Source organism: Rhinolophus sinicus, linkage group LG06 (assembly GCF_036562045.2).
Source record: "Rhinolophus sinicus isolate RSC01 linkage group LG06, ASM3656204v1, whole genome shotgun sequence".
Classification (NCBI taxonomy): domain Eukaryota; kingdom Metazoa; phylum Chordata; class Mammalia; order Chiroptera; family Rhinolophidae; genus Rhinolophus; species Rhinolophus sinicus.
In genome coordinates this window covers 148,946,147-148,958,214 of record NC_133756.1, presented here as the reverse complement: position 1 = coordinate 148,958,214, position 12,068 = coordinate 148,946,147, and the positions used below count along the sequence as shown (strand labels likewise).

Below are 12,068 nucleotides of genomic sequence, written 5' to 3'. Positions count from 1 at the left end.
TGCTGATGACACAAATGCAATAAAAGAACCCTTTATTCACTTATATCCAGTAAAACAATATTAGAAGATGATACATTCCCTCTTCCTTATGGTTAGCAATTTGGGCCTCATGATTCTCTATTAAGTTTATTGTTTTTTGGTATGTAATTTGCAAAGATTCTGTATTTAGCATTAGTGTCTCTGCTTTGTGTTTCATTATAAGTTATGTGTTCACACTCAGATGGTAAAAATATATACTTGGGGAAATAATCCCAGTAAACAGGCACACAGCAGTTATCAGATTTGGAAAGGTGCTGGTCAAATGTGCAAGAGATGATAGAAGGTATTGATAACAGTGCTTGAACCGTGTGGGAGTATAGATGTCTTCTAGACTCTAAGAATCAGAAGGGAATCATTGTCTCTTCATTCCCATTAACTCCTGCTCTGTGATATATTCTGCAGAATCAAGAACAGTCACTTGGCTAAATGCACAATTGGGTATAGAAAATAGGGCTCTGTTAGGGTGGATCCCTCACACAGACCTGATGCTGAATGGGAAGGAGAGAAAAAGAGTTCTAACTATTTAGGAGCCATAGTATTTAAGCTTTATGCTGCAGCCTTCAGTTCATCTATTTTAATACTCATATCAAGTCTGGATGGTGGGCGGGGTGGAGGGTAGGTATTATGAACTCTTTATTGGAGTTCTATAGCCACAGGTGCCTGTTCTCTGATTTAATAAACCTTGCCCTTCCTGGTATATGTAAGACACATAAAAAGGAGAGTTACTATTTTCCCTGCCCTAGTGTCTACTATAAAATAATTTCCTTTATTTTAATGATGTAGTTTAACTTTTTTTTCCCCAGGAAATATTAGCTCTTTGATTCAGACTTATGGAAAACCCAGTGATGATTGCATCTAAGGAAATGTCAACTTGCATCCCACTTCCACACGAAAAATCTGACTTGATCATTGAATATATCTTAATCTTTCTCTTTGCCCTTAATTCAATTACAATAATATTCTACACAGAGTTGCTTATAGGCTAACTGGGAGTTTCCTTATTTCTTCTAGATGGAACTTCATTCTCTTTGCAGCATCTTCCTCTGTGTAGAACATTTAAACATTTATAGATATTTATACAAGGAAAGTCCACCTTGAACCAATCATTAAACTAATCATTTTTAAAATAAAAATATCTGTGGTATAAGAAAAAAATAACATGGAAACTGGTGTACATTATGGGATTTAACACTTGTTAAACAACTTGTTAGCTATAAAATCTGGGTCATAACTTATAACCTTACAACTTCACTAAACATCAGTTTCTAAATGTTTAGAAACTATGCATTTTAGGTAGACCCTTTTAAATTGTCTTAAGGATTGTATGGAAAATAGGTTTTTATACTGTTCCTTTGGCAACTTAGAGATAGCCAAACAGAGCTTGTTAAATGAAAACAAAAGCACAGATATTTAAAATGCACAATAGTGGGAGATTATGATTAACTAAAAAGTTTCTGTTTAATATTTTTTCCCCCGTCAATTTTTCTTAAATTTTAGCTGCAATTCAACACTACTCATTTCAGCCTTCTAGGAGGATTCTGTTTTCCTGGAAGAAGTTCAAGAAATATGGTGGCCTCATGATATGTGGATTATGTTTTAGCAAAGGGATCAACAGCTTACCCAAATATGTTTGACTCTAGAGGGCAATATCACTGTTAGGTGAAAACCTGCAATATACTTAGACACCTGCATAATGACTGAAATTAGCATAGGTTTACAGAGTACACAACTCCATTGGAATTTTGATGCCTTGGAAAGGAAAAGAGTTTTAAATGTTCTAAGAGTATGAAGTCCTAAAACAAAACCAGCCTAATATGAGAGGCATGTTGTGAATGGCTGAAAGGATAGAAAAACCAAGTTTGTCAAGAAACACTGAGTGAGTTTTCCTAACTAAAAAGTGACCCCTTGGTACTTATGTATTATAGCACTTTAACCCTTTAAGGGATGCTAATAACATGTGGCCTCTCTCCATTATGCTTGTTGAGAGGTGACACCTTATAAGCCTAGTCATTGGCTAGATATCTATGATCATAGTTTCGTCATGGAAATACCTGTGTGAAGGGAGAGGAGTAAAATCAGGAAAAGAGAGAAAACGAAAATGGGAGAAAAGGGAGGGGAGAGTATAGGAGGAGAGGGAAGACAAGAAGAGTTGGATGTGGCCCCAAAAGTTTCTGGACTGTAGGACGGTAAGTGGATAAAAAGTAATTTGTTTTGCCAGAGTTTCTGAGACCTGCCCACATTTTCAGCCACACCCTGCAAATGGGGATAATAAGATATCACTCCAGTCCTCCTGTTGGTACTGAAAATGGGAATTTATGCTTGAATCTGTGAGCAAAGGGTGACTTAAGTGAAAAGCTGTCCAGAATAATGGGTTTCTGTAGGGGTCTTCCAACTCCGTAGGTGACAGTAGAACATAGGAATTCCCAAAACTTTCACCACCAAAGCTTTTCTAGTATTTTATTTTTGTCACATGAACCCCATAATTTGATATTTTTTTCCTACTGAACAGAGTCCATGGATTTAATGTACGTGGTGTGTTCTCCATATTCTTCTTAATCAGTGGATAGATGTTTCACTTGTCATCTCAGATTGATATTATAAAACATGGTTTAGTCCTGGAGTTGATTGAAATCCAGCCACAAACAAAGACACTTAACATTTTAGATAGCCTTTTTTTCTTATTGTGGATGATAGTAGTTACTCCCTTTTTAAAATAATGAAACCAGCTCCTGGTGTTGCTTAAGTAGGAGTTTAATAAACATAAAATTAAAACATTAAAGTAGAAAGGGAAATGAATGTGGACAGAAAACATCAGATGAGCTGGATAGATAAATAACCAGGTAAGGGTGATTGGAAGGAGCTCTGATGGCATCCTGATAACCTTGAGCAAGTTTTAATATTTGCCCCTCTCCCATCTGCCTGATTTTGATTGATACGAGGTCCAATTTTCTACACTATTAGTCCCAGATAACTGTAAAAAAAAAAAAAAAAGAAAGAAAGAAAAGAAAAGAAAAAGAAATGCAGTAGAAGATAGCATCAATGAATGTTGCATCAGGCCAAGCCCCTAGCTGGATGAGAGATTCAAGAGAATCACTCTATTTTCTTGAGCTTGCTTTTCCATCTATAAAATGAGGACACAGGCTGTGTGATCTCACTGTCTTTTTCTATTGTAAAGTGTTATGATTTTTTTTCTTTTTTATGACTTCACTTTCTCTGAACCTCATTTTTTTTTTTTTTTAATCTGTAAAAATGGGAAGAACAACTACCTCATAAATTGACTCTGAGGGCTAAAAGATAGCAGTTGAATATCTCTCCCTATACCAATCTCCTTGATTCCTAAATTTAGTTTTCAAGAGTTCACAGAATGAGTCCAGATAGTGAAGGTTATAGCACTGGCTTGAATCTATTTGAGTTCAGCACTTCATATAACAAGTGGTAAGTTTTGAACAGTGAAGATTTATCAAATAGTTTTTAATTCCTGGATATCTATAGAAGCTCCTTGTATATAGGCAACACTCAATACAGATTTACTCTGGTCTCCTTGGCCTTTAGGGTAGAGATAGCCTGGTACAACTTTGCACTCCCAGCATGTAGTACAGTGCCTCACAGCCAGGAATGCCCAGTGGATGTTTGTGGACCTCGGGCCAGTCATGGGACACTCCTGAGCCTCTGGTCCTTGGTGTTAAAATTTGCTCAACAATGTCCATCTCCCATAGAGATTTTGTAAAGAATGCTGAAAGATCATTCCAAAAAGGGGAAATCATAACTCTCATTCAGATATAAAATGAACAGGTGTTAAAGATTTTATGTGACTCATTAATCAATGAAAGAACCAGGAGTATTATAACCTGTTTAAAGAAAAAGCTAAAATAAATACACATTTATAAATCAGGAATATTGAAATTCCTGGGTAAATGGAGGTAAAGCTAGCTTCTTCCATGTGGAGAGGGAAATCAACTAAACCTCTACCAGACAAAATAGAATTTGTTTGTCTATAGAGGAGAATTCTTTTGTACGGCTAGGAGTACAATTTACAGAATTGGAAATTTGTGGAATGTTTCATAGAATCAGAATCATATAAGCAGAAGGGTTTGCTATCAACAACATATAGTTTCCATTGAATCCCCATTTTTCCCCACATAAATAAATTAGATAATCGTGTAAATAATCTGCTTAGTACATAGACCACCGATAAAGGGTTATTTTAAAAAATTATAACAATGAAGCACTGGCAATGAAGTAGATTAAATATTTTATAGATATTTAATAAATTGATTCAGAATTGCAAGTCTAACATTTACTTAGTCTATTGCCTGGGTATGATGTTCACCCTCCCATGTAATTCAGGGTCCCTCCTCTTTTTTTAAGCTATTAGCTCAACTGTGTTTCTTTAACGTGTACTAAGAAGAGTCTGCAAATTGCTTCACAAATTAAGACATTTTTCTCTAGGGTTACATATCATCCTAAAGGGAATTCGTAGAATAACACAGATGATGATGACTAAAACTAAGCCTGAGACAATATTAACAAAGGCTGTTTTTTTCTGTTTTGTTTTGTTTTCATCCATTTGTGGCCAGGAAGCTCCTCTACTGTCACTTTTCTTTAAGTGAGGGTACAAAGGTATTGTTGGGAAGAGTTATGTTTTATGGAGTAAAGCAAGAAAACACTACGATTGTAGCCAACTGACAAGGGTTTTATTAAGACGGGATTTTGGAAGCTGGGGAGACTTTCTAAATGGTATATTTGATAGTGTTGGTTGGCTGTCAGGGGTAAAGTGAGCAGTTTGGGGATATTTTAAAAGAGAAAGAAATGTTCAATGTGCGGAGCAGAGGGTTTCTGTGCCCTGCTGTTGCCTGGACCAAGAGGGGGTCCGGGGGGAGGCTTGTTGCGGTGGTGATGATCCCTATAGTCTGTGTGGAGGGGGCTCCCATGCTTGGTGGTTTCTTAATATAGACCAGTTAATCTAAGAAAGTGTTAAATAAGGACTATTGTTTAAATCAGGGGTGTCCAAACTTTTTTCAAACATTTTTCACCAAGGGCCATATGCAGTAAAATACACAAACAGCCGGGCCACTCGCTCGAGGTGAAGTACGTATTGCCTCACCTGGTTTATTTAAATATATTTTTGGAATTTGCTGCGGGCCAATTAAAAATGGATTGCGCGCCGCAGTTTGGACCCCCCTGGTTTAGATGCACATGAAATGGTTTTCTTGAATTTAGTTAAAAGAGACCTGTAAATCCAAAATAGACATGAAATTTCAGGTGAAAATAATTATGATGGGGGAAAGAAAAATTACATGGTTAAGGTTGATTACAGAATAATAAAAATTATGAGGTGCTATATCATGGCACGGGATTTAGTATCAATATTTCCTTGGAATTTACCACACCGCAAGGTCCAAGTTATTCTTTGTCTTAGGACAGATTCAGCGTACAAAATGTTTTTATATTAATTATTTAAACAAAATAAAACAGTAATCTATGGTCCTCTACCACAGCCAAGTGAGAAAAGATTGAGAAGAGGGATTTCAGCTTAGCTGGTCTTAAAATCTGACTCCCCTGACATATAAGTTTTTCTCTTATGATCTGAAAAGTGGAGCTAATAAAAACGTCTGTCAAACAGAGCTATATATGTGGTACCTACTTAGAAAGGTTGTTGTATCGATGTACTAGTTGAATAAGATAATGTATATAATATGTGAGTGACTAGCACCATGGGTCCGGGTAACTTCTCAATTTTTAAATTCCTTTCCACCTTCTCAGGGCATGCAATGAGAAACAAATTTTATTTAAATCTGTTATATCAAGTGTCTAATCAATAAATGTTCATTAAGCCTTTCCATTCACATCGACTACTATTAGGTATAATTGCAGATACAAAATGACATTAGCATATAATGCAGTTTTTAAAAGAGGAAATCCTTCTTCCTATCACTTTCTATTTTACAAATAATAAAAATGGTCAATTTTTTTTTTTTTAGTGTGAGTTATGGGTGCTAAAATCAAATCAATCAATCCACACTTATTGAGTATTATATATTCCTAAGTATCTCCTTTTATTCTGTATTATATAGGAGTTACTGGACATGCAGAGATAACCTATGAAGATTATCAATATGGAAACATCCTGAAACTACTTTGGAATCTCGATACATTGACTGGATTCAAGTTTCATGAACAGGGAAACTAGTCTATGAACAATTTGCCAAAGGTAAGTGAGAAGTATAAGTTACTCCATCAGAATAATTCAAAGAGTCATTGACTGTGGGGTTGTTAATTGCATTTCAGATGATTTTAATATTCCTTCGGTACAGCTCACAGTTTCTTTTCTCTCCCAAACGTCCCCATGTGGATGCTGACATATGGTTAAATGTCTGGCCATTTCATCTTTTTCATTTGCACTTCTGTCAGGTACAAAAGGAGAAAGCGGGGGTTGGGAGGGAGTACCCACGTCATAAAACTTTTACTAGTAGTGATTTATGCAAAGTGGAGGGATGTTGCTTTGCACTGCCCCAGAAGCAGAAGGGATGGCAGATTGACCTGCCCAGGTTTCAGAACAAAACAAGCAGACAGTGATGTCCCCCTCCTTTATTAAAACTGGGGCACCAGGTAGGTCATTAATATGGAACCAACTGTTCAAGAAAGGTAACCAGCTTTTTATTCTCTCTTTGAAAACCTGGTGAGGTTGGAAACCTTGATGTGGTAACATGAAAATATTTTCTGTTGTGCTATTGGGAAAGTTGAACTTGTCTCAGTGAACCAATGGGGAAGAATGAAACTTTGAGTGACTCAAACAAGTGACAGTTTGTGAGCTGGGGGCATGTATTGTAGCACCTTCTGTAGCTAAAAGTTGTGCCATCAACAGTCAAGTCCACTTGAGCCTAGAAATAGCATCTGCCCGGCTTGGTGAAATGGAAATAATCTATTTATTTTTCTGTGGGGTTTCACTGTGTCAAGGATAAAAGAAGGGGGGAAAAGCACATAAAATTATAGTGGCATTAAGCTCCATCTGTGGCAAGGGAGACATTTATATTTGCCATTTTAATTGGCAAAATACTTGAATCATTCATGCTGTTTTAATGTTATAAGAACCAAGAACCATGGCTGGAAGAATTGCTCATACATTTTTCTGTTAATATTTACCTCTGTGTTGCATGTATAATAGTTATTTGTCCTGTATTTATAACTCAAGTGCTTCCTGAAAGGTAATTTTTCTTTTCTGCATCAACTCCATCGTATTATGTAGATTAAGCTCAATGGAAGCCATGTTATCTGTGTTCAAGAAGATCACACTGTTTTTAAAATGTAGATGTGGTATGTTGTAGCATGTAAAGTGCTCTCTAAAGACAGGAGGCAATGGTAAGATAAAGAAAAGTTACCATCACTCTCTCTCTCTCTCTCCCACCTCTCTCTCTCTCTCTCTCTCCACACCCCCACTTCCAACTGATTTTTCTTAGCCTTCTTGTATTTCCTCCTCTCATAATTTTGCTTTGCACATAGCCTCTCATGACCTCTCTAACCATTTTCTCTTTATTCAGCTTCAAACCCTACTACTATTCACCTGTATCCATTAGGTGACACTCAGGAAACAGAAAGCATACCAGTTATTTAACAGATCCAATTTAATTTAAGAATTATTCACCAGATATTGGAGATTTGGAAAGGCAAAAAGGGACATCTTTGAGGAGGGGCTACCAGGCAGCTACTGCTGTTATGCCACCTGGAGAGGGAGGCGATGAGACTGTTTCTGGGACTGTTGGAAAAAAACAATGCAAAATGGAAGCAACTTCTCTGTAGGGTGACACTCTCAGGAGCAGGAAGTCCCTTCTTCCCTCTCTAACCTTCCTGTCTCCCTCTAGCTCCGTCTATTCGCCGAAACAGAGAGCTAGGTGACAAAGGAGAAATGTGCTTTGCAGAGACCCAGGGTCAGCATCTCAAAGCAAAATAGAGGAAGATGAATTTGAACTGAGAGATAGTAACTCCAGAGCAAGCACATGTCCTATTCCGTGTGTGTGTGTGTGTGTGTGTGTGTGTGTGTGTGTGTGTGTGTGTGTTTACATTTTCAAAGAGAATCTGGTTGGATCAATTCATCAGACCACTGAGATCACAGATTTTAACTGAACTAAGGTTTGCCTTACTTTTGGTCCAGTGCCACTCCTGGCTTAATCAAGTGGCATCAGATGGTGAGATATAATTTGATATGATATAATATATGATTTGATATAACATGGCCACTTAGGCACCAGGACTATAAACTGGACAGTTTTCCGTAAAATCAACTAAGAGCGTTTGTGATTGTAGTGTAGTACAGTTGTAAAATATGTAGATATGATATTGTCGATAATTGGATTGTTAATTAAGCTCTTTTTTTTAGTAAAACAATTGTACATTAACGTGTAGCTTTAAGAAATAACACAGAGAGATACCATGAACTCTTTCTTTCCCCCTAATGATAATATCTTACAAACTATGGGACAGTAATGCAACCAGGATATTGACATGAGCACAGTAAAGATCCAGGGCATTGCTGTCGCCACAAGGGTCCCTCCTGTGGTCCTTTTATAGCCACACCCACTTCTTCCCCATCCCCAACTTCCGCTTTAGGCAATGGCAATGACTAATCTGCTCTCCATTTTCATAATTTCGTCATTACAAGAATGTTATATAAATGGAACCATACAGTATGTAACAAATTGGGATTAGATTTTTTTCACTGAACATAATCCTCAGGAGATTCACCCAAGTTATTGGGTGCATCAATAGTTCATTCATTTTTTGTTTGTTTGTTTTCAACTAGCAGTATTTCTTGGTTAGGATATACAACAATTGGTTTAACCTTTCACTTGTTGAAGGATGTCTCATTTTTTTCCAGTTTGGGGCTATTATAAATAAGATTGCTGTAAACATTCCTGAGTAGCTTTTTGTGTGAACATAAGATTTCAATGCATTTCCTGAAAGTGCAATTGCTGAATTATAGATGGTTGCATATTTAGGTTTTTTTCCCTCCAACTTTATTAAGATATAATTGACATATAACATTGTGTAAGTTTAAGGCATACAGTGTGATGATTTGATACACGTATATATTGAAATCTTTACCATGATAAGGTTAGTTAACACATGCTTCATCTCACATACTTGACATTTTATTGTTATTGTTGTGGTGACAACATTTAAGATCTCTCTTAGCAACATTCAACTGTACAATATAGTAACATTAACTATAGTCATCATACTGTACATTGTGCCCCTGAACTTAATAATCTTATAACAGAAAGTGTGCACCTTTTAACCAATATCTCACCATTAATGCTACGGCCCAGCCCCTAGTAACAGTTAGTCTGCTGTAGCTCCCCTCCCCTTTATCAGGAGTTTCATTTTCTGTGGTTTCAATTATCCATGGTCAACCATGGTCTAAAAATGCTAAGTGGAAAATTACAGAAATAATAAATTTTAAATCACATGCCATTCTGAGTGTCATGATGAAATCTTGTGCAGTCCCAGACTACCCTGTCTGAAATGTGAATTATTCTTTTGTCCAGCATATTCATGCTGTATGTGTACCTGCCCATTAGTCACTTAGTAGCCTTCTCAGTTATCAGATCGACTATTGCAATATCACAGTGCCTGTGTTTAGATAACCCTTATTTTACTTAATAATGGTGCCAAAGCACAAGAGTCGTGATGTTGATAATTTGGATATGCCAAAGAGAAGCCATAAAATGCTGCCTTTAAGTGAAAAGATGAGTAAACAACAGTAAGATATTTTGAGAGTGAGAAACCACATTCACATAACTTTTATTACAGTATATTGTTATAATCGTTCCCTTTTATTACTACTTGTTGTTAATCTCTTACTATGCATAATTTATAAATTAAACTTAATATAGGTACATATGTATAGGGGAAAAATAGAATATATTGGGTTTGGTACTATCTGTGGTTTCAGGCATCCTTTGGATCCATTGGATATCTGGAAATTTATCTCCTACAAATAAGGGAGGCCCACACTATCTGTCCCTATCAGTTCAGTGTTTTTAGATTCCACAACTAAGTGAGATCATACGTTATTTTTCTCTCTCTGACTCATCTCACTTAGCATAATACTTTCAAGGTCTATGTTGCAAATGGCAGGATTTTCTTTTAATTACAGCTAAATATATATATATTTTTATTCATAGTTTTTTGATCTATTCATCAGTCAGTCAACGCTTAGGTTGTTTTCATGTCTTGGTTGTGAATAATGCTACAACAAACATGGGAGTGCAGATTTCTGAGATAATGAGTTCATTTCTTTTGTATAAATACCTAGAAGTGGGATTGCTGGATCATATGCTAGTTCTATTTTTAATGTTTTGAGGAGTCTCCATATTATTTTCCACGGTGGCTTCACCAATTTACATTCCCACCAAGAGTGAACCAGCGTTCCCTTTTCACCACATCCTTGATAGCATTTGCTGTCTCTTGTCTTTTTAATAATATTCATTCTTACAGGTATAAAATGATGTCTCGTAGTGCTTTTGATTTGCAACAGGAAAGCTAGGAATAGTTTCCCTCACCTGGAAAGAGAGATCGGGTTGAGTAACCAGTTTCCCCAGCCCTTACGGACACTACATAAAGGACTCTCTTGGGTTTCACGCCACCCAAAGACTGGCAGAGCTGAGAGGTACAGAGATGGCTAGGAACACGGAAGAAAGGTAGAGGCTACCAGTCTCAGTCACATAGTGCCAGCAACCAGAGTCTCCAGGGCTCTCCAGAGGACCCTATCAGCTTTTGCCACTCAAGAGCTGAGCACATCTGCCTCAGACCCCCTAGAGTTTTCACTTGTTTTAGTCCCATAGGTTTGCACAGTTGCAGAAGCCAGCTACCCGAGTCCCTTCCTGCTGCCTCCCCACTGCCTCCTGGTCCTTGCAACTCAGAATCCAAACCTGCAGCCTGTTTGGGCCTGTGTGGCTGTGCAAGGGCAAAGAAAAATCCCCATCACACGTGTTGAATTTTGCCTTTTTTGCTGTGCTCTTGGTGTCATAATCCCCCAAATCGTTGCCAACACCAATGTCAAAATCTTCTTTCCCTAATCATGTCATTGTGGTTTTAATTTTTTTTATTTCCCTAAAAACTAGTCATGTTTAACATAATTTTATTTCAGTAAAGTTTATTGGGGTGATGATTGTTAGTAAAGTTACATAAGTTTCAGGTGTACAATTCTGTAAAACATCATCTATATATCACATTGTGTGTTCACCACCCATAGTCAGTTCTCCTTCCATCACCATGTATTGGATCCCCTTTACCGTCATCATTTTTGGTGCTTATTTACCATCTATATCCCACTTCAGTGAAATGTCTGTTCTTAACCTTTTTTTCATTCTATAATTGGATTTTTTTTACCGATGAGTTTTGAGAATTTTTAATATATTCTAGATATCAGTCCTTGTCAGACATGTAGCTTACAAATACTTTCTCCCACTCTGTAGCTTGTCTTTTCATCCTCTTTACAAAGTTTAGAGAGCAAAGTTTTAATTTGGAATAAGTCCAATTGATCAGTTTTTCCCTTATGGATTGTGCTATGAGTGTCCAGTCTAACAACTCTTAGCCTAGCCCTAAACCCCAAAGGTTTTCTTCCTTAAAATTTTTATAGTTTTATTTATTAGATTATGAGTGCATAATCCATTTTGAGTTAATTTTCTCATACGATGTGAGACTTCAAATTTAATTTTATTGCCTGTATGTCCAATTGCTCTTCTCGGTATTGGCATCTACTGATTTTTTTTTTCATTCCATTTGAAATTTTCATGCTTGCTGGTATAATGAGTACTTTGCAGTTGAAATCTGAACATTTTAGTTTTCATATTATGAGATTGTATTCCTTGTTTAAACCTTCAGTGTTAACCGGCTTTTTCTGATATTGCCCCAGTGGGAACAGTGGGGGTAGAATGAACACCAGGTGGCAGTAGAAGTCCATGCTCCTTATTGGCCTCTGTTGACCCTTAGGTACCTGGGTGCTCCTGCTGGGTGTGGGCAGGAGTCCC

The 12,068-nt window shown here is 37.0% G+C and overlaps 1 protein-coding gene across 14 annotated transcripts in view; it reads left to right on the top strand.

Moving 5' to 3' along the window:
* LRRC4C (leucine rich repeat containing 4C) overlaps positions 1–12,068 on the top strand; it is a 1,074,501-nt gene that overhangs the window by 609,019 nt on the left and 453,414 nt on the right. For all 14 annotated transcript variants that reach the window (XM_074336244.1, XM_074336243.1, XM_074336242.1 and 11 more), the window contains one exon: positions 6,114–6,250. The gene's annotated coding sequence lies outside the window, so the exon portion shown is untranslated. The remainder of the gene's footprint in view (positions 1–6,113; positions 6,251–12,068) is intronic.